The following is an 18,790-nucleotide window of genomic DNA, read 5'->3' as shown; positions in this document are numbered from 1 at the left end:
AGATGAACTCTGGCTACCAAATCTATGAGACAAATAGCCTGTGTCTCAGACTGCTACTCCCCAAACATGACACATTTTATCATCTTGCCCTCATTATTCTTTATGCAGAACAGCCTTCCTCTAGGAAAGAAACCTGGTCTTGCTCTTCCTTCAGCCAAGCTCTCTACTCACAATGAAACCCAGAGTCAATCACCTTTTCTGAGTTCTGGTGAGACCCATCACAGGAAGATGGACTAAATCACAGGGAGATGGAAGAAGCACAAGCACACCAACGAAGAACAGTTTCAAACCAGATTCATGGTCTTGAATAAATCTCAAGGCAGGCTCCCAAATCCCAGCTCATGAAGATGAAAATGTAGCTCCTAATTCTCCCCATGTGTTTCAAACTAAATTTTATGAATGAAAGATGGATCTTCTTCCCAGTTGCTCCCTTCTAGCACAACCCACCCAATTCCAGATTAACCCACCTCCTTCTAGCACCATCTCCACTGTGTGGTCGAAAATAAAGCAGGGAGCTGCACCAACAGAGACACTGGATTCCTCCCTGCCAAAGGAGCAGGCACATGAGGTAGGAGGCAACATTTGCTGGAAGCCCAGATGTTGAAACACGTGTTTTTCTCCAGAAAAATTAAAGAGGAAAGACTCATGTGGAATGAGGCAGTGCAGTTCCTCTCTTTTATGTTGTGAGAACTTCCAAAAGGGAAGTTTCTTTCAAACAAAAGTGAGGCATGGGTAGTTTTCCAAATGTTCTAGTTTATTTATGATAGTTGTCTTCATTTAATGAGCAACGTGTCTTCTCTCAAGTCTGGCATAGCCACTGGCTGAAGCAACAGATGTGCCACACTGATGATCCTGAAGAACAAAAACACATCTGTCTGCAGTAGTTCCTTTGGACTCTGAGGACCAAGTGTACAAGCCTGTGGGAACTTCACAAAGACTTGAAGTCCTAATTTATTCATTGTTGATTTATTTACATACATTTACATGCAAGAGTTTTAGTGCCACACAATATTGTATATAGAAAATTTTAGGATACAAATTACGTTTTTTCCATATTTTAATATATGAAGCAAAAAAAATAATAGAAGAAGCTTTAGTCATCTGTGAAATGGCATTGTTGTTAGATCTTCGTGTATTGAGGCAGGCATTGGACATTTTATAATGTACACAATTGGCACACCTGGGAAAAAATACACTCACTACTAGCTGAAATGCCTAATCTCTTCTTTAGCACATTTACGGTTTAATTACAAAACCTACTGAACAATTAAAATTCAGGTCAGCACACTGCAGCAAGATCAGGCTTTGATGTGGGGTCAGTATTGGTCACAGTCCTGTACTCATTACATAGGTTAATCAATTTGGTGGAGTAAATATGACAGGACTGGCCAAAAATCAATGTAATTACCATTGCTCTGAGAGCACAGGCAAGCACGGCTGGTTTATGTGTTTGTAAGTGGTGTTTTTGTCTAACAAGCAGAGACCCAGAGCTGTTGGTGTAAAGCAGATTTGTTTCTTCTGTGAGCAGAAGAAACTGCATGTGTGACATGCAGCAGGATGTGCAGCCCCATGCCAGCACCCTCACACACACACACACACACACACACACACACACAGAGTTAAATCGTAAAATGGACTGGTACAGCTGGAATGGGCTGGGAATGTGTGTTTATGACTGCCCCAGTGTCTCTGTCATTTTCTGAAAAACCCCCTTGCACAGGATTCTTCTCCTGGGAAGCAGAGAAGCCTCAGAGAAAAAGGAAAACAATATTATCTCATTTGCTTCTCCTGTGTTCTGCTGCTTTGGAATGTGGTTGGAGATTGTTTATCCAACATGTGAATTGTTCTTACTTAATGACCAATCATTGTCCAGCTGTGTTGGGACTCTGGAGAGAGTAATGAGTTTTTAATTAGTATCTTGTTAAGCCTTCTGTAAGTATCCTTTCTCTATTCTTTAGTATCGTTTTAGTATAGCATAATATGATATGATATGATATGATATGATATGATATGATATGATATGATATGATATGATATAATAATAAATTAGCCTTCTAAGAGCATGGACTCAGATTCATAATTTCCTTCCTGCCATGGGGGGCCCTGAAGGCACCACAGCCCCAGCCCCAGCCCAGCTCATGAGACCTCCTGGTTTTGGACACCTTTCAAACAGTAACTACTTAATAGAAATGGGTCCCTACATCCAGATCAAGGATTGCTTTCTTTTGCCCAGACATGGATTCTTCTCAGTGCCCAAATAACAGAAACCCATCACAACCTGATCACCATCAGGCTCAATAATCAGCTCATTGATTGTCCAGCATGAGGGATGTAAAAGGCAAAAAGTGTCAAACCCCTCTGAACTGGAGAAGAGAGATTGCTGCTGGTTTTGGGTGGGATGCACAGAGTTTGCTTCCTGCCCTGAAAGCCAGGAGCTATTGGGCTGTTCAGCCTGGGATTTTTGCAATAGTCACTGAATTTCCTCTGAAAAGAGAGTGACAGTGAGGAGGTTTGAGCTGGGATTTTTGCAACACTCACCAACCTCCCAGGGAAATGCAGTGAGAGTTGAAGAGTTTTGATCCCTCACATGGAAGTTGATAGCAAATTAATATGCATTTCCATGGGGGCAGGAGTGGGTCTGGGTGCCACAATCCCATAAGCTCTTTTGAAAATCGCAGCCTTAAATGGTAATATTCTGATATTCCAAATATGTGGGGTTAGGTGATTTTTTTCTAATTCTTAAAAATATGTTAGTCATAATTTTCTTCTGCCTTTCAGTTCCTATGAGATAAAAGGAGTCTGGCTTTACAAGCAGCAAGATTTACCAAAGTAGTTCCAGAGAAGTTTTAAACCATTTTCTACAGCATTTCTGAATTTTTTCCCCTATTTTTCTTCCTGTAAAATGTGTGCCCTGCAGGATGCAGGACGGAGGGCACTGTCCCGGCTGAGCACTTGCAGTGGCTGTCACCCGATCCCTGCTGCTCACCCTGGTGGCACCGTCCCCAGGAGCCCCAAGGGACAAGTGACCGAGGGAGGGCTGCAGGGACAGCCGGAGGGCACAGACGGACAGACAGACAGACAGACAGTGCCTGATACCAGGGCACGGCACTGCAGTGGCCTGCTGGGCTTTCTCCAGGGTGTGTCACAATAGTAACACAGGGCGGTAAAGAAGAAAATGCTTTTTTAATAAACCATGGGTCATCCCTTTGTAGACCAGAAGTTTAACTGCTGTAGAGACAAGGTCTGTGTCTCCTCGTGCTTCTTCACTGGTGCTTCAGCAGCCCCTTTCTAGACCATAGGAATAACAACAACAGGAGCCTTTAGGTGCTCCTTACTGCAGTGCTAGTGCTTAGTGCGAGGAGAAGGCGTTGCTGAGCAGATCTTCGCTGCTCATTTTGCGCTTGAGTCCTGCTCCCTACAACACTCTGCTCTCTCATGCTCCCCACCCACTGCATTTAAACGAACAAACCACGTTTTCTTCATGTCATCTCCAGCCATCCCAAGAGCTTTGATCACCAAAGGAAACATGTCAGAGCTGGCACTGTTCTCATTCTGGGGAAAATGTTGATATTTTGGACTTATTTTTCTTGTGCATCAGAATGACAGCAAGTGTTTTCAACTGGTTTAGTTTTCCAAGGAAGAAAAGCACTCTGGTCAGGATAGCTTATTTCACTTAGCTTTAACGTTTCATTTGTAGGCTGACTTTATTTATTTTTTAAAAACTATTTTGTAACTGCCTCCTAAAAAAACCCAAACAACAACAACAAAACAAAGAAACAAACAAAAAAAAAACCACCCAAAAGACACAAAAAACCCCCAAAAAACCTTAAAGGAAGAAATTGTTTGGAAAAAAAGCCACTGAAATCAAAAAGGACATATTAATATCTTGCTTTTATATTTTCAAAAAAAATTCACTAACATGACCACAAAGCCACTATACATTCTTCTTTAAAGGAAAAAAAAATGCATTTTGTGTGGAAAAGCATTCTGAGCTATTTTTCATGGAGAAACTGAAGCTATCAGGGACAAACACAATGTCTGTTTGCTCTCTGTCACCTACTATTATCAAGTTTTACTCCCAGCTGTTCTGTGGACTCCCAGCTGCCTGGGTCACTGCAGGCACGTGGGAGCAGACAGTGTGTTTCCCCCAAACTGAGTTAGTGGAGTACCAACACCTCACTAGGGACTGTAGAAATATGAATCTGTATCAGACTGGGAAGTGTCAGTCTCTGGAGCCTTCCCTCTCACCCTTCACAGCCGCAGAACTGGTCCCACCATGACTTGACCGCTCTCCTCTATCTCCAGAACCCTCCCATGGCTCCATTTTTTATTCCCAAGTCTGGGAAACACGGGCAGTGCAAGGGCAGCGCAGTGCAGAGCCAGCAGGAGGTGCTCCTATAGCAAGGAAATCTGTCCAACAGAATAAATCCACATCTGTGGCACCAAATTTCCCTTCTACAGTAATACAAAACACGTTTGGTGTACTCCAAAAAGAGCTTTTGGCATAGCAGGGGAGCCAGTTTGGGCTCTCCCAATGCAGAAATCTAGATGGAAGTAATATTTCTCTTGTTTTTCAGTTACTGTAATCAAGCATATTGCAAAGGAGAAAAAAAATAAATGAAAATATGTTGTTAGGCTCTAGTAGACTTGCAATTTCTGAATTTCTTTTACAAATGCCCATAGAGTATTCCGTCTTTATCCTCCCAAGTCACTGAGAATAACACATCAAAGAGCATGTTTGCATTTCTATAATAGATAACAGCATTGACATAAGCTTCAGGGTTCATACAAACTATAAACTGAATTACCAATCGCCTGTCTCACATATTTATAAACTGTAAGTTGAGCCTGGAGAAAAAAAAATTCCAACTACAGGTGAAATAATTATTCCAAAGCTTTTAAAGAGTCACTTCTGAGGTGCAATCTGAATTCTGGGGGATGTGAATTATCAGTTTGGCTCGTGCTAGCCTCTGCTTGCATAGCAGGAGTCAAATGGTAACCTGGGTTCTGCTGATCACTGCCATGGCAAGGTTGACATCGCTGTTTGAACAAGAGATTCTGTAAATGTGCAGGTCTCCGTCTCCCCTGGCTGAGGAAGGAAGGGATTTCCTCCTGCCACGCTCTTGCATTGCCTCCAAAGCTCAGGAGAGCTGGTGCTCCTGCAATCCTCCGGGACACCAGAGCCTGAACAGAGCAAGCCCTGATGGCCAGAGCTTCTGCTAACAAACCTAAAACTATTACAGACTAGGACACTTCTCCTCATGCCTTAAGGTGGAAGAAGACAATTCCCCTTATTTCTGTAAAGCTCACACAGGGAGTGCCCATTCTGGGAGAAACCCTGGTTCTCAGGTTTTCTCAGGTGAGGATGTGTGTCAGTGGAACACAGTGCCTGCATTCAGCTCAGGTCATTCATGCAGCAGCGCTCTGTACAACCACATCGAGGGGTTTGTGCTGATTGTCAGAAAGGAAGACAAAGTGAAGAGGAAAACCTTGCTGAAAAGGGTTCTAATGCTGCCTCATGCAAATGTGTTGGAAGAGAAATTGAAACCCACAGGTGAATGCCTCTTTTGGAACTCCAATACTGGTCTGAGCTATCAGCTCCTCACCAGAGCTACCAAAGGCAAATCTTCTGCTGCAGCTGCTGCTCAGCATGTCCACAAGGAGAAGTAACAACAGGAGCCAGAGGACATAATGGCAGAGGATTTGAGGTGGGATGTTCTTTTCCTGGATAGTTTGACAAAGACAAACTGGATTCTAAGTTGGACATGTTTGCCTCTAGACCTCACACAAAAAAAGAGTAGACCTAATATTTTATATTAACTTCTCAGTAGTATGGGGTTCTAGAATATACAACAGCATGTAGGCATTTAAGATATGCAAAATTAGGAGATTTTAATTATTACAGTTTTGCTTTGAAAATTCAGACCTCTCCTGTTCAGGACTTAAGAAACTATCTTGTGTCAAATTACTCTAATTTTTCATCTTAGAGACTTTATATTGCATCAGCCCTAAGTTCTTCCCCACAATACAGATAGGAAGAATCCATTTCCTTGTGGATCCCCTATTGCATTATGCAAACACTGGAAATCCATTAAATCCAATATCATTAACGACCCTGTAACTGAAATGATTACCTGGGGGCTTTTAGCCATATGACAAGAGCTTTTCTTGAATGTGTTGAGCATTTACTTTTTTAAAAAACCTTTTCTGACAGGAGTGATTCCAAACAAGACCAGATGTAACATATCCAAAGTTTTGTCACATGCTGACAAAACCAGCCTACAAAATCACCTTTTGGAGAGTCTCTTAGTCCCGTCAGCATGATCAATTCTTGTTCACTGTGACTGCACCACAGTTGGCATTAGGATTTGGGGTCAGACCAGCAAGAGGGATTCTGGTGACAATAGCAGCATTCACGAGCTCTGTCAATGCAGCATGGTTTATTTAATTCAGCAAACACTTAGCTTTGGCAGCAGAGAGAGGCACAGAAAGGTAGACAGAAATATTGAGGTAAAAGTGCAGAGAAAAAAAGTTCTCCTGGTTAAACCATGTCTTGATTCAAAGGAAAATTGAGGGGGGAGCAAGGGAGTGTTGGGAGTTTTTTTAATTTATTTTGTTCCTGGGTTGTTATTTTTCTGAAATAGAGTCTTGCTCTTGTGCTGCAAGAAACACGAGGTGAGGATCATTCAGTGATGAAGGCTCTGCAGCTGACAGATTATAGGACAGATTCAGCTCCCTCTCCTCAGTTGTGCTTCTCTGCAAACTGAAACACTCTCTCCTTTTTCTCTCTGGATACATTATCTAGGAGGATCGATACACAGGAGTGAAGACAGCTCAGCTTTCTCAGAAACAGACGCAGCGCTGGAAAGACACTCCAAAGGGCCCTAAAAAGTACTCGACTGTTGAATAGGTTAGTATTTAAAACATTGGACTGTGTAAGTGAAAAATGAAAAACTGTTCCGATAGAATATGCACCAACACTTTAAAATGGAAGTTTACAAACAAGATACCCTTTGTTCAGTGGCACCATTTCCTTTGGTGTTTGGAGGCTTTTTTGTTCCTTTCTGGCTCCAAACTGCCTCAAAGAAACTGAAAATAAATCCTGCTCCAAAATTTTGCTGAAAAAAAAATACTTCTAAGTTGAAACACAGAAAAACCCACACAAACTTGATGGGATGGTGTACTTGACCAAATCCTGTCAAACAACTTAAGAATTTGGTAGCAATGGAGAAGTGGGGCAGATCCTCATGCACATTAAGAAAAAGGCCAACACAACCCCAAAATGTGGCTGATAAATAACATGCAGGTGCAATTACTATTGAATGCCCCTAATTTCCATGTGACATCATACTCTCAGGTGTCTTACTTTTTCTTTGCTCCAAATGGCTCACAGCTTTTCTGCATGCACTACTCCATAGCCATCACACCTGAGAGCTGCTTGTGCCAGATGCTATGAAATTTGAAGGAGCAAGGGCTCCAGGGTACTGTAGCTATTGTGAGGCTCCTTCAGCTTTATGGAGAGTTCTTCTCACCTTTCCCAGGACAGCATCAGCAAAGGCTCATCATGGACTGTAAATCACATGTTTCTAGGCTGCATCCAGCAGAGGTGGGTTCTGAGAGAGGAGCTGGGCTGACAGAGTTGAATGAGCAGGTTTGTGCTCTTCTAACCATTTCAATTGGTCTAAGCTTTTAAAGCCTTACAAACTTAGAGAGCTGTCCTTATAGTTTCTATGTCAATTAAATAAATCAGTATTCCTGAAAAATGCCTACTGATAACACCTTCTGGTTATACTGGTTGGCCAGACCTACTCACCTTTACAAAAGAGATGGTGGACTGTTTACAGAGATGGTGAACTCTTCATCCCTCCTGGGATAAGCACTTTGGTTACTGGCACAGCCCAGCTCAGTAAGTTGCACAGTAGAAAACCTTTCATTGCTGATGGAAAGTGCAGCCACCACACCAGCTCAGCTAGGTGTGCTCACATGTCCTACAGCTACGTGGTCTGAACTCAGGCAGGGCAAGCAGGCAACAACAAATAAAAGGTCCTGGTTTGGCTGCCTCTTGCCTTTCCAGGGAGAGATTGTGGAAACCACTTCCAACAGTCCTGTTGGGCAAGGACTCTTTCTTCCTTGGCCTGATGGCAACCATGTCTCTCTCTGGGATCCTCCTGCCACACAGCAGTTTTGAAGGAAGCTCAGCCCTTGGGTCAATCTCAAGCCATGCATTGTCCACATCACCCAGATGATGGCTGGCATTTAGGCTCCTGACAGAGGAAAAGGGGCAGAGAAGTAAAATGTTAACTATTACACACTTCCTAAGTTACATTACACTGATGTCTATCATCAGGGAATTTGGATACTGGAATAGGCTATGTGTGGAGGTGGAGGAGTCACTGTCCCTGGGGGTGTTTAAGGAAAGATTGGACGTGGCACTTGGTGGCATGGCTTAGTTGACATGGTGGTGTTCAGTCATAGGTTGGACTCAATGACTTCAGAGGTCTTTTCCAATGTCATTGATTCTGTGGCTCTGTGGTAGGGATGGATCTCAGAATCAGTGTCAAGAGTGTTGCTGCTGCTGCCATTTCCTCCTCTACCATATAGAGGAGTGCTTTTGATGGGAGTAGGGCACAAAGGATCCTTTCCTTGCATGACAGATGACAGCCACCACAGGCAGAGACCCTCAGCCTGGAGGGAGGATGCCCAGTGGGAGCTCTTGCACTTGTGCAGAGCCCCACGGAGCTGACAGGCAGGCACTGGCCCAAGCACGATGGTTACAGGCACCGCTGCACACTGAGTTATATTTAACACAGGAGCCCAAATTACACAGCAGATCAGGAGAGCTCCCTTTGAAAAGGCTAATAAGGTGCCACCTGTTTCCCAGGTCAGAGCCAGGACTTTTGAAGGCACATATGTTTGCCAAGCCCCAGATCAACTGAACAAAGTCACATTAGGAGGGTCTCCTCCCCTGCTCGGGCACTGGGCAGCTGCCCTGGAGCAGCCCCGGGGGATCTTGCAGGCTTGCCCAGCTGTGGGAGGAGTCCACAGGGAGGATGTGCAGCGGTAACGAGGGAGACTAAAGTGTGACTGAGGGGACAAGGAGCTTCTGAGGGATGAGAATGAGCTGAAGGAATTCATTTCCCCAGATGAGGATAATTCAGATAAGTTCAAAGATATGAACTTCCTTCAGAGCATAAGCTTCTCTGGGGCAGAGACCTGTTAATTTGGAGAGCATACCATGTGTAACAGGGGCTGTGTGGGCAGCTCCATAAACCATGGAGGGGAGCAAGAGGGGAGACCTTCCTGCCCAAACCAGACATTCAGTCACACAACATCAAATCCAGAGCCCAGCTCAGGGTATGGATGAAGGAAACCCATCTTATTGCAGCCCTGTGCAAGAGCTTGCATAAAGCAATGTACCTGGACATCTCCAAATGCTCTCCCTCTGGATCCACCTCTGCAGTCTGCTTCAACTGTTTTTTCCAAAACATCCGTAGTAGCTTCACCATTTTAACATCTACCTGCAAAACCTCCCAATGCTTTGGGTTTTAGTGAACCATAAACTACCTTAAAAATGGAACATTAATTAAAGAATTCACTATTCATAGCTCCAAGTAGGGAACCAAGTAATTAATATACATATTAATCTACAGCTTCTGCTATCCTTATACAGCTCCAGTGCTTTGGCCTGCAGCCCCTTTGCCTTAATTGCTCTCACTAAAGATAGCACTCTTCTAATGCAAAATAATCTGGTGAATCCTATGCCCATATCAGGGCTAAATGCACAGTGCTTAAGAGGAAGAGAACTCAAAATAACAAGGTGTTTGTTTGCATTCAAGGAAAAACTTTACTGAAATTCAAAATAATATATTTTACATGAAATTAAATCCCTTTAAAAGCTGCTTTTTCTAATTATCTAATGTTATTCTGGTTATGGCGAATATCTCATGGATGATCCTTTGCTAACTCTTAATGGTTAAGTTAGCCACAGCCTGTCTGCATGCCAAAGATACCCTCTTTAAAGGAAAATAAATACCATGGAACGCTTCTGATCTTTCTCGTATAAAGATTTTTTTTAATGAAACACTATTTAGATGCTTCACAGCCAGCAAACACAAATAGATGTAATAAAAAGTAGTCTTGGCTGTGAGAGAGGTCTGAAAAACTGAATTCCTCAAGGGACAGACAAATAAAGCAGGGAAAGTTTTATTTCATTATCAACATAAGTAGCAGCATGCATACATCAGCTGGTATCAATCTTGGTTATAGCTTCAGGCCAGTGACTGATGGCATGCTGCAAATTCAGATTCTGACTTTTCCATCACAGCATGCATTTGAGTAATTTTCTGCAGTGTTTGCTTTTCCAATCTGCACTCCTGTGCTGCATCACCTTCATGTGACCAGAATGACTGCCTGCAGTTGGAGGTTCAGGGAGTTTTTAGGCTGGAAGTTGTATCCAACCCGTTGTTTCATAGACAAAATGAATTTGCTTAATCCTTTTCTGAATCCATTCATCCTGTCAGACTCCATAACATCTTGCAGCAAGAAACTTCATAATTTAATTACACATTGTTTTAAACGGTGCTGAAGTTAGTAAAAGTTATTAAAGTCTTTTAGGCAGGAAGAGTATTTTCATCCGGAGTCTCTGGTTTTGTTGAAAAGCCTTGCTGCGTGGGCAAGGGCTGGCGGCTCAGCTGACGACTGAGGCTCACCCAGACGTGCAAGTTCTGCAGCTGCTCCTTCCTTCTGACCAGCACAAAGCAGCAGAGGAGGCAAGGTAGAAACAGGAGAGAAAGCACAGCTTTCTGTGGAGATGTGCAGACCCGAAGCTGGCTGATCAATCATGGTGTAACCTGGCAGATGAGCAACAAGGGCCACAATCCAAACCCTTGCTTCCACCCTCTGCAATAGCCCTGCCAGCCTAAAGGGTCCCCGTCTCCCATTACCCTTCTCCAGCAGGGCAGAAACCATTCTCCTCCTCAGGCAGGGCTTACTTGGAGACAGCCTGAGCATCCATGCTCTGGCTGAGCTCAGCAGTAACCACAAGCGGTCTGGGAGACTCAGAACAGCACCACACAGGGAATTTCGGAATTTTATGTGACACCATTCACTTACAATTTTCTCCTCTACCCCACACTGTCCTCAGTGTCACCCCCATCAGCTCTTTCTCAGCATGGGGTCTCATCTGTAGGTCCTTGCTCCAGCACAATTATGAGTCAGGTTCTGCAGGATTTGACTGAAATCTCCTTGCATGCGATGTTCTCCTTCGACAACTTGCAGAACTTTTGCTCACATTTATTTACTTCCCTCGGTGTTAGAGAGTCTTTCTGAAATTCTTAATTCCAAGCCAAAACTGTCTGTTTCCCCTAGACATGGACACAAGGGGTCCATGAGACCCACTCGAAGGAAAATGGAGCTGAAGGTGAAATGGCCAGCTGCAACTCAGACTGATCTTGCTCTTCATCAAAAGGTGAGCCCTAACTGCTGACCCTATAGGTTGTGCCTCTCTGCCTTCCAGTCACCATGAGGACTTGTATTTTCAGATCATTACTAGACCTGAAACTGTGAAGCTGTGATGAAGCTGAGATCACAAGACTCTGAACAATACCCCAGACTCCTGCAAAGTCCTCTTTCTCTGGCACTTCCCTATCAAACAGCGCTGCCTTTGACTGGCATTCAGCTGTTACAGTTTAATACCTCTGCCAGGCAAATTGATGGCACTTGCTTCCATGGAAAGTGAGAGATGGTACAGTAAAATAAGACCCAACTCCAAGTAACTTTCTCAGCAAGAAGGAAAACTCCCCACCTCATCACTGTCCTTAAACATTTCCCTGGGGGAGTGCCGCGTGTTCCACCAAGCGCAGCAGGGTCCTTGGTACAGCCTGGCTGCTGCTCCCCCTCCCCATCCAGCTGCATTTTGGCGATGGATTTGGTCAGACAAAGGTCAGGGAATTCAAAAAAAGTAAATAGGAGTCATGTACTATGAGCACACATTCACTGCATTGCTGAACTGTCTTCCCAACCCGGGAGTAGCCTCCCACACTCCCATGCTGTTAGTGCACAGCTGCTGCTGGAAAGTTGCCTGCAGAGCCTCTCTCCCCTCCCACCTCTTTCAAAGGACCTTGTCTGGAGCTACCAGGCTTCTGCTGGCAATATTTGTCAGGGAACAGAGGACTACTGTCACTTAAAAACAAGCAAAGGATTACAAGATGCTTTGATTTCGTTGGGAGCACAGAAAGGGAGCGATCGCCATTTCAAAAGCCACAAGGAAACACTGGTGCACAGTCAGCTCTGCATGGTCATTATGTATTGGGCAGAATATATCAATTGGTGTATGCTGAATTCCAAAACAGGTCTAGCCAGAGCCAAGCCAAGGGCTATTGTAAAAGGGTGACTGCTTTACAAAACACCTCATGTACTTATGGAGCTCCAAATACTAATTTTGCACTGTGAAACCAAGTACAAATAGAAATAAACATTTTCAGCATAAGGCTTCCAATGACACGAGCACAAAACCCCAGCAAAAGGCCCTCGGGGGCTTTCCCTGGCGCATCCAAGAAGCTGCAGTGTGAGACACTCACCAGCCCTTCTGAGTCCAAGCTAGAGGTGCAGGAGCAGGACTCGGCTGGAGGGGCCTTTGAAAGCCTGCCCACAGACACTGCCCCTGGGTGTGGCATCCTGGCTCCAGGGATGGAGAAAATCTCATCTGTTCTGGGACACGTATAACATTTATTTATTCAGGAGCTGAACTTCCCCCTCCAAAAAAGTAGGAAATGTTGACGCAAATGGGCAAAACTGCTACTCTGAAATTAAAACACATTTCTTCAGCTAGAATCTCACATTAATGTGGCGTCCCACAAAACTACTAAAGTTTGGATTTTCAAAGGCCCCTTCAGGGATATTTTACTCCGCTCCCTTTGAACATCTCTTTGGTCCTTTCAAAAATGCCAGGCTAAAAATCCCTGCTGGGGGGCAGCACATTGCCGTGCTCTTTTCAGGTCTTACCTTTAATACAACATTAACCTCAGATTTTGCATTTTTCCAAGCGTGGCTTTCTGGGTTTAGTTCTGAGTCCTGCGTCCCCTTTTATCCACATGCTGTGGATTATCTGATCTGATGAGTCATCAGAAATAATCCTGCAACGGCACTGCTCAATGTAAGGGTTACTTTGCAAGCTACTTTGTGTCATCACTTATTTCAATAAAACATGCCACTTGCCCTGTATTTTATCTTCAACTAAAAAAAAAAAAAAAAAAAAAAAAGGGGGAGCGTTCACTAACTACTAGCTATTTTAATCTCAAAATAAGATAACATATTCATGAGATCTGAGCCACCAATGCCTTCCTCTAAACAAAAGCTCTTAGAGTAAAAATGCACTGGTAACACTGGTAAGATTTTCCCACTCAAATCTCATAAAGCCTATGTTGTTGCAAGAGCTAAGAAAACCTAGCTCTTTAAATAGAGTAATTCTGGTTTAAGAACATTAATGGCATCCCAAAACTGGAAAGCTGGATGTGTAAATTAAAAAGCAAAAAGCACATATACACTCTTAATATCCTAATACCTATTACATGTGATCTCTTTCAAAGTAGCTTTAAATGAGAAGTGCAGTTACTCTTTGATATAGCTGCTAGAAACATAGCCAGGATGCCCTTTGTTATAAATTTGAAAAATGAGTTCGTATTTCATAAAGGCTCATAATAAATGAGTCTTCAAAACCAGAACATATTATTCCCATTTTGGTTTTTTTCTCCATTTAAAATATAAATCTGCACCAAATACAGAATTGTTCCCTTCATGCTGCAGAATCCTCTTGACTTGACTATTGGAAAGAATCTCTTTCAGCCACCATGACAGGAATGATCCTAAGTGCAATGAGAAATCCCCTCCACACCACACCCAAGTTCCCTCAAGGCTACCAGGAACTGGCATCAGCATCATCTGGAGGCCACGGCAGGTGACCCACCCCAATAAACAGCTGGGCATAGCCTTGGAGTGTGAGCCACAGTGCCTGCAATCCAAACATGGACCCACATCCAAAGGTATGCCAGATATCTGGACACTGTGCTTGTAAAAGGGACTGCATCACCAAAGGGACTGTGCCTGGTACAACACAAGAGTGAGAGAGGACACTGGGTTTTCCCCCCCAAAAAAATCCCAATCTGTTATTTACAGCTTTCCCGACGGCGTTCATCAGAAGAGTCTCTTTAAACACAACAATGCACTTATTCTCACAGGGTAGAAAATGCCTTTGAGGTATTATCCTTGTTTTAGAGGCACAGGACAGGTCCATATTTGCAAACACATCCATGCAAGCTGAGGCAGTCCGGGGCTGGCTCCCCAGTGATGCTGTGCAGCAGCGGGATGTGCAGGACACCAGCGATAACTCTGCAGAGCCAGGGCTAATCATCACATCCCTGCTCTGGCCCTGCTCACCCCACGTCCTGAAGGAGGAGGATTTATTTGCTTCAGAAGGAATTTGGGAATTCAGCCTATATATTCAACTTGCACATAAATCACGGGTGCTATCTAAACGGGGTGGCGAACGCAGACCCGGGGAACACGCATAATTCAGTCACATTGCCTTGAAAAGGCACCGAGAAGGCTCGATTGGAGAAATTTTAAAACCTAACATTCTTTGTTGTGCTTTGCAGTCCTGAGGGAGCAGCGAGGGCCGGGTGACCATCCCGCAGGCCCGGGGGGGGGCAGCGGGCCCCGGGGTTCCCGTGGCGCAGCCCGGCTGTGCCAGCGCAGCCCGGAGGGCAGCGCCGCTGTCCCTGGGCAGCGCCGTGCCCGCCGGGAGCCGCGGGGAGCAGCGGGGGCTGCCGCAAAGGGCGCCTGGCCCCGGGGCACGCTCCCCTCGGGGACCACCCTCGGCATCGCTTCCGAGGGGGAGGAAAAACCGCGGGGGTTTGCCCGCAAGGACTCGCTCGGAGCCTCGGAACCGGCCTCGCGGGCGGGAGAAGGGGATGCTTTCCGCTGGTTGCGCGGCGTTTCTCGGGCTCTACGAGGGAGTTTTGCCCCGCGGCCGCGCAGCCCTGGCCCGGCCGCGCTCCTGGACGGCTCCTCCCGGCGGAGCCCGCTCGGCTCCACAGCCCGGCGGCTTTAAACAAAAGGCTCGGTCTGCTGGTTCGTTGGTTGTTTTTTATTCTTTTTTTTTTTTTTTTTTTGTCTTTTCATCAAAAACTCCTTTTCCGAGAATATTTTTTCCCCTCCCGCCGGTGCCCCCGACCACTATGTGCTCCCCCTGCTTCCCCTTGCCTCTGACTGGCACGCGTCCAGGACGGAGAAATTAATTTTTTTCCCCTTTTCTATTATTTATTTATTTAATTTCACTTTATTTCCACTGCACATTATTTTTTTCCCCCTTTTCTATTATTTATTTATTTATTTATTTTATTTCACTTTATTTCCACTGCACATTTCGGCTCCAGCTCCCCAAACTCTTTGATCTCCCCCGCTGTCTCCTTACCCGGAAGAAAACCCCGGCTCTCTCAGCTGGGAGCTCGGCGCACACGTGGGCGCCCTGGCGCGCCTCCATGCTCCTGCCAAATTTAGTCACACAAAGAGCTCGGGGGGGGAGCCGGGCAGGATGAAAGGGGCCGCCGGCGGGACATCAAAGGCGCCGCCGCCCCGCCCCGCTCCCGCCCTTCCCCTATATAGGGGGCGCCGCCGGCGGACGCCGCTTCGCACGCCAGAGTGTCCTGTGTGTCCCCGCCCGCTCACTGCCCCCGGAGGGGTTGGCAGCGGCACCGCGGGTCCCCCCCTCGCAGCCCCCCTGAAGCTCCAGGGGCTCGTCCCGCTGCCCGAGCGCTGGAGCCCAGCCCGCCCCGGACCGGGTTTGCCCTCCCCGGTCGCGCCCCCCGCCCTGCCCTGAGCCCGGGCAAGCCGGGCTGGCCGTCGGGGAGTGCTCCAAGTGCGGGTCCCTTCAACGCTGAAAATGCAAAAAGACCCACCAAACAGAAACTCCTCAACTCACTCTGAAATGTTAAAACCCACTCAAACGACCAAAACAAACGACCCAGCAAAACCTGCCCAAATTTAAACAACAAACAAAGAAAAAACAAAAACAAAACCACAGGAAAATACAAACTCACGCTTAAAGCAAAAGAGAAAAAAATAAGAAACGCCTAAAGCGCAAAAATCAGCGCTACGAAAGCGCCGAACGGCGCGGTAGCCGCGGCGGAGCCGGGCACGGCGGCGGGCGCGCTCTCGGTGGCCCGGGGAGGGCGGCGGGTCCCGCCGGGGGCGAGAGCGGGGCCAGCGTGGGGCGTCCCCGTACCCCGGCCTTGCCCCCCGCCTCCGGCCGTGCCCCAAGGACTGCGAGTAAAGCGACAGCTTTGTGCTGTCTCCAGTCAAATCTGTCGTTGGAGTTGACGTTTCCTGAGTTTATCTTTTTGTCGTAAATCATTACGGTTTCCACACACACATTCCCCCGCCCCGGTCCCGCCGCCCCCACCCCGGCCCTTTTTTGCCTTTCAAATCCTTCCACCAAAAAACCGATCCGGGAAAGACTCCAGCCCACGTAGAGGCACGGCGGAGGGGCGGGGGGAGGCTGCTTTTCCAGGGGGACACGGTAACGAAACGGAGGAGTGGCCGCGCTGCCGGCTGCTCCGGCGGGGTCCCTGCCTGCTCCCGGGCCGCCCCGTCCCGTCGGGTGAGCGGGTTCCAAACCTCAGCCTCTCCTTAAAGGTCTTTTTTTCAGAACGGGAGCGTCCCGGGGCAGCTTTGCCCGGCCCGGGTGTCCGGTGCCCGCCGAGCGCCAGGAAAGGGAAGAGGGGCGGGAGGGATGCGGAGATGCGCGTCTCCGTTCAGGAACCATCCCCGAGCTGTCTGTCGTTTTCCAAACAACCGCTTCCCCATCGCCTCTCTGCAGCCGTCTCCGGGAGAGAGAGGGTCTCCTCGCATCTGGGGAGCACTGCACAATTAAGCCCTTTCCCAGAAGTTACATTTCTAATTTCTTCCTTTCTCGATCATTTATTTCACGCACTTGTTCGACTTGGCAAGTCCACCCCGCCCCCGTTTCCCGCTACCTTGCTCCCCTTCTCGGGGTTTGGAGGGTCTAATTTCTCAGCTGGATTTTAATTACCCGTTCGAGGACGATTACGGAGAACCGCGGGCGGCGGCGTGGGCAGCGGGCTCAGCCCGCCCGTGTCCCGGCCGGCAGTGCCGCCGTGCCGAGCCCAGCATCTGCCGAAAACGGATTGAGCATCCACATGTTCCCGTTCCTCCGGTTCCCGGCGCTTGAAGGTTTAGCAACCTGACGGGGCATGTGCAAAGCACAAAGCGCACTTTTCCGATGCCAAAATACTGGGAAGTTGTTTCCTGCAAAATGTGCGCCCATCGTGTTCGCAAAATAAAAGTTGTGGATCCTGACGCTCCCCAAGCGCAGCGCCTGCTTTTGTGTGGATGATTTTTTTTTACTGCACCCGTGCCCTGTCGCCGGGTGATGCCGGATCAGCCGGGAGCTAACGGGGCAGCGCGGTGCTGGAGGAACGGGACAGGATGGAGAGATGAATCTCCCTTACTGCTCTGGCTCCATTTACCGCTCCGCAACTGGGACGAGCTCGCCCCGGCGGGTTTCTCCCCGTCTCTCGGGGGCTACCACTCGTTTCTGCCGGGCACTTGCTGGATTCAATGGGGATGTCTTAATTCTGCCCTTCGTCCGATGCGGGCGCGGGCGAGGCTGGTCAACCCCTCGCACACTTCCCACACCGGAGCAGCGCCATGTGGCGATGGGGAAGGCTCAACAAAGCAGCCCTAAAAAAGCAGGTCTGTCCGCCCTTCCCGGGGATGCAGCCAGTGCCCGTGCCCTCCTCGGCGGGCTCCTGGCTGGGAAGGGAGAGGAGCGGCAGTGCCCGGCGCACCGCCGCGACGCGGACACGCACACACAGACGCACACGTGTGCGTGTAGGTACCCACGCGGACACAGAGGCCACTCCGCGCAGCCAGAGCAAAGTTTGCCCGGGGGCAGTCCCGCACCCGCTCCCTCCCGCCCCCTCCTCCCTCCCCGCTGGCGCTGGCGCTGCCCCAGCCCCCTCCTCTCCCCGCCCCCGCCGCTCGGCCCTCCCGGCCCGGACACGGTGTCAGTCACGGCGGCGGTCCCTTTCATCTCCGCCGCCCCCGCCCCGCCCCGCCCCGACGGCGCAGGGCGGGAGGGCGGGAGCGATGCTGAAGTTGCGCTGCCGCCGCCGCCCCGCGCCCCACCGCCGCCCCCCGTGGGGCGCCGCGCCCGCCGGCTGCGGCAGGAGGAGGCCCCGCGCCGGGCGCTGAGCGCGGAGGCGGCCGGGGGCGCCGTGCCGGCAACTTTTTCCCCTGCCCGCGGGCGCGGAGGGAAGCGGGGGGGGGGTCACCTCCCCGCCCGCTCCATCCCTCCCCTCCTGCCCTCCCTCCCTCCCGGGGCTGTTTCTTCCCCGGCCCCCCGCCCCTCGCGGTGCCGCCGAGCCGAGCCGTGCCCGGAGCCGCGGACGAAGCGGCGGACAAAGGCCCGGTGGGTGCGCGGCACGGGCAGCGCCGGCCCCTTCCCCCGGGACGCCCCCTCCCCCTGCCCGCCTCCCCCCTGCCATTTTAACTCGGTCCCGCCGGGCTGGTGGCAACTTCGCTCGGAGGCGAAACGCGGGCGGGCTCCGCTCCCCTCCGCGGCTCCTCGGCCCCGGGGTGAGCCCGGGTCCCGGGGGGATGGAGGGGGGTCGGGTCTCCTGGGGGGCGGTCCCTGGCGCGGTCGGGACACGGGCGAGCGTATTTCGACCTATTCCGGCCGTGCGGCGCGTCGGGGCGAGGGTCCCCGGGACGT

General features: G+C 48.7%; 1 long non-coding RNA gene across 1 annotated transcript; it reads right to left on the bottom strand.

Moving 5' to 3' along the window:
* Positions 1-599: 599 nt before the first annotated feature.
* On the bottom strand, positions 600-17,106 carry LOC134418992 (uncharacterized). The gene is made up of 3 exons (XR_010027922.1): positions 17,031-17,106; positions 7,814-8,264; positions 600-852 (listed from the first exon to the last, which is right to left on the bottom strand). It is a non-coding gene; the product is annotated as an uncharacterized LOC134418992 (long non-coding RNA).
* Between the last annotated feature and the right edge of the window lie 1,684 nt (positions 17,107-18,790).

Source organism: Melospiza melodia, chromosome 5, assembly GCF_035770615.1.
Source record: "Melospiza melodia melodia isolate bMelMel2 chromosome 5, bMelMel2.pri, whole genome shotgun sequence".
Taxonomy (NCBI): domain Eukaryota; kingdom Metazoa; phylum Chordata; class Aves; order Passeriformes; family Passerellidae; genus Melospiza; species Melospiza melodia.
The sequence above is the reverse complement of the archived record's forward strand: the minus strand, read 5'-3'. Positions and strand labels throughout refer to the sequence as shown.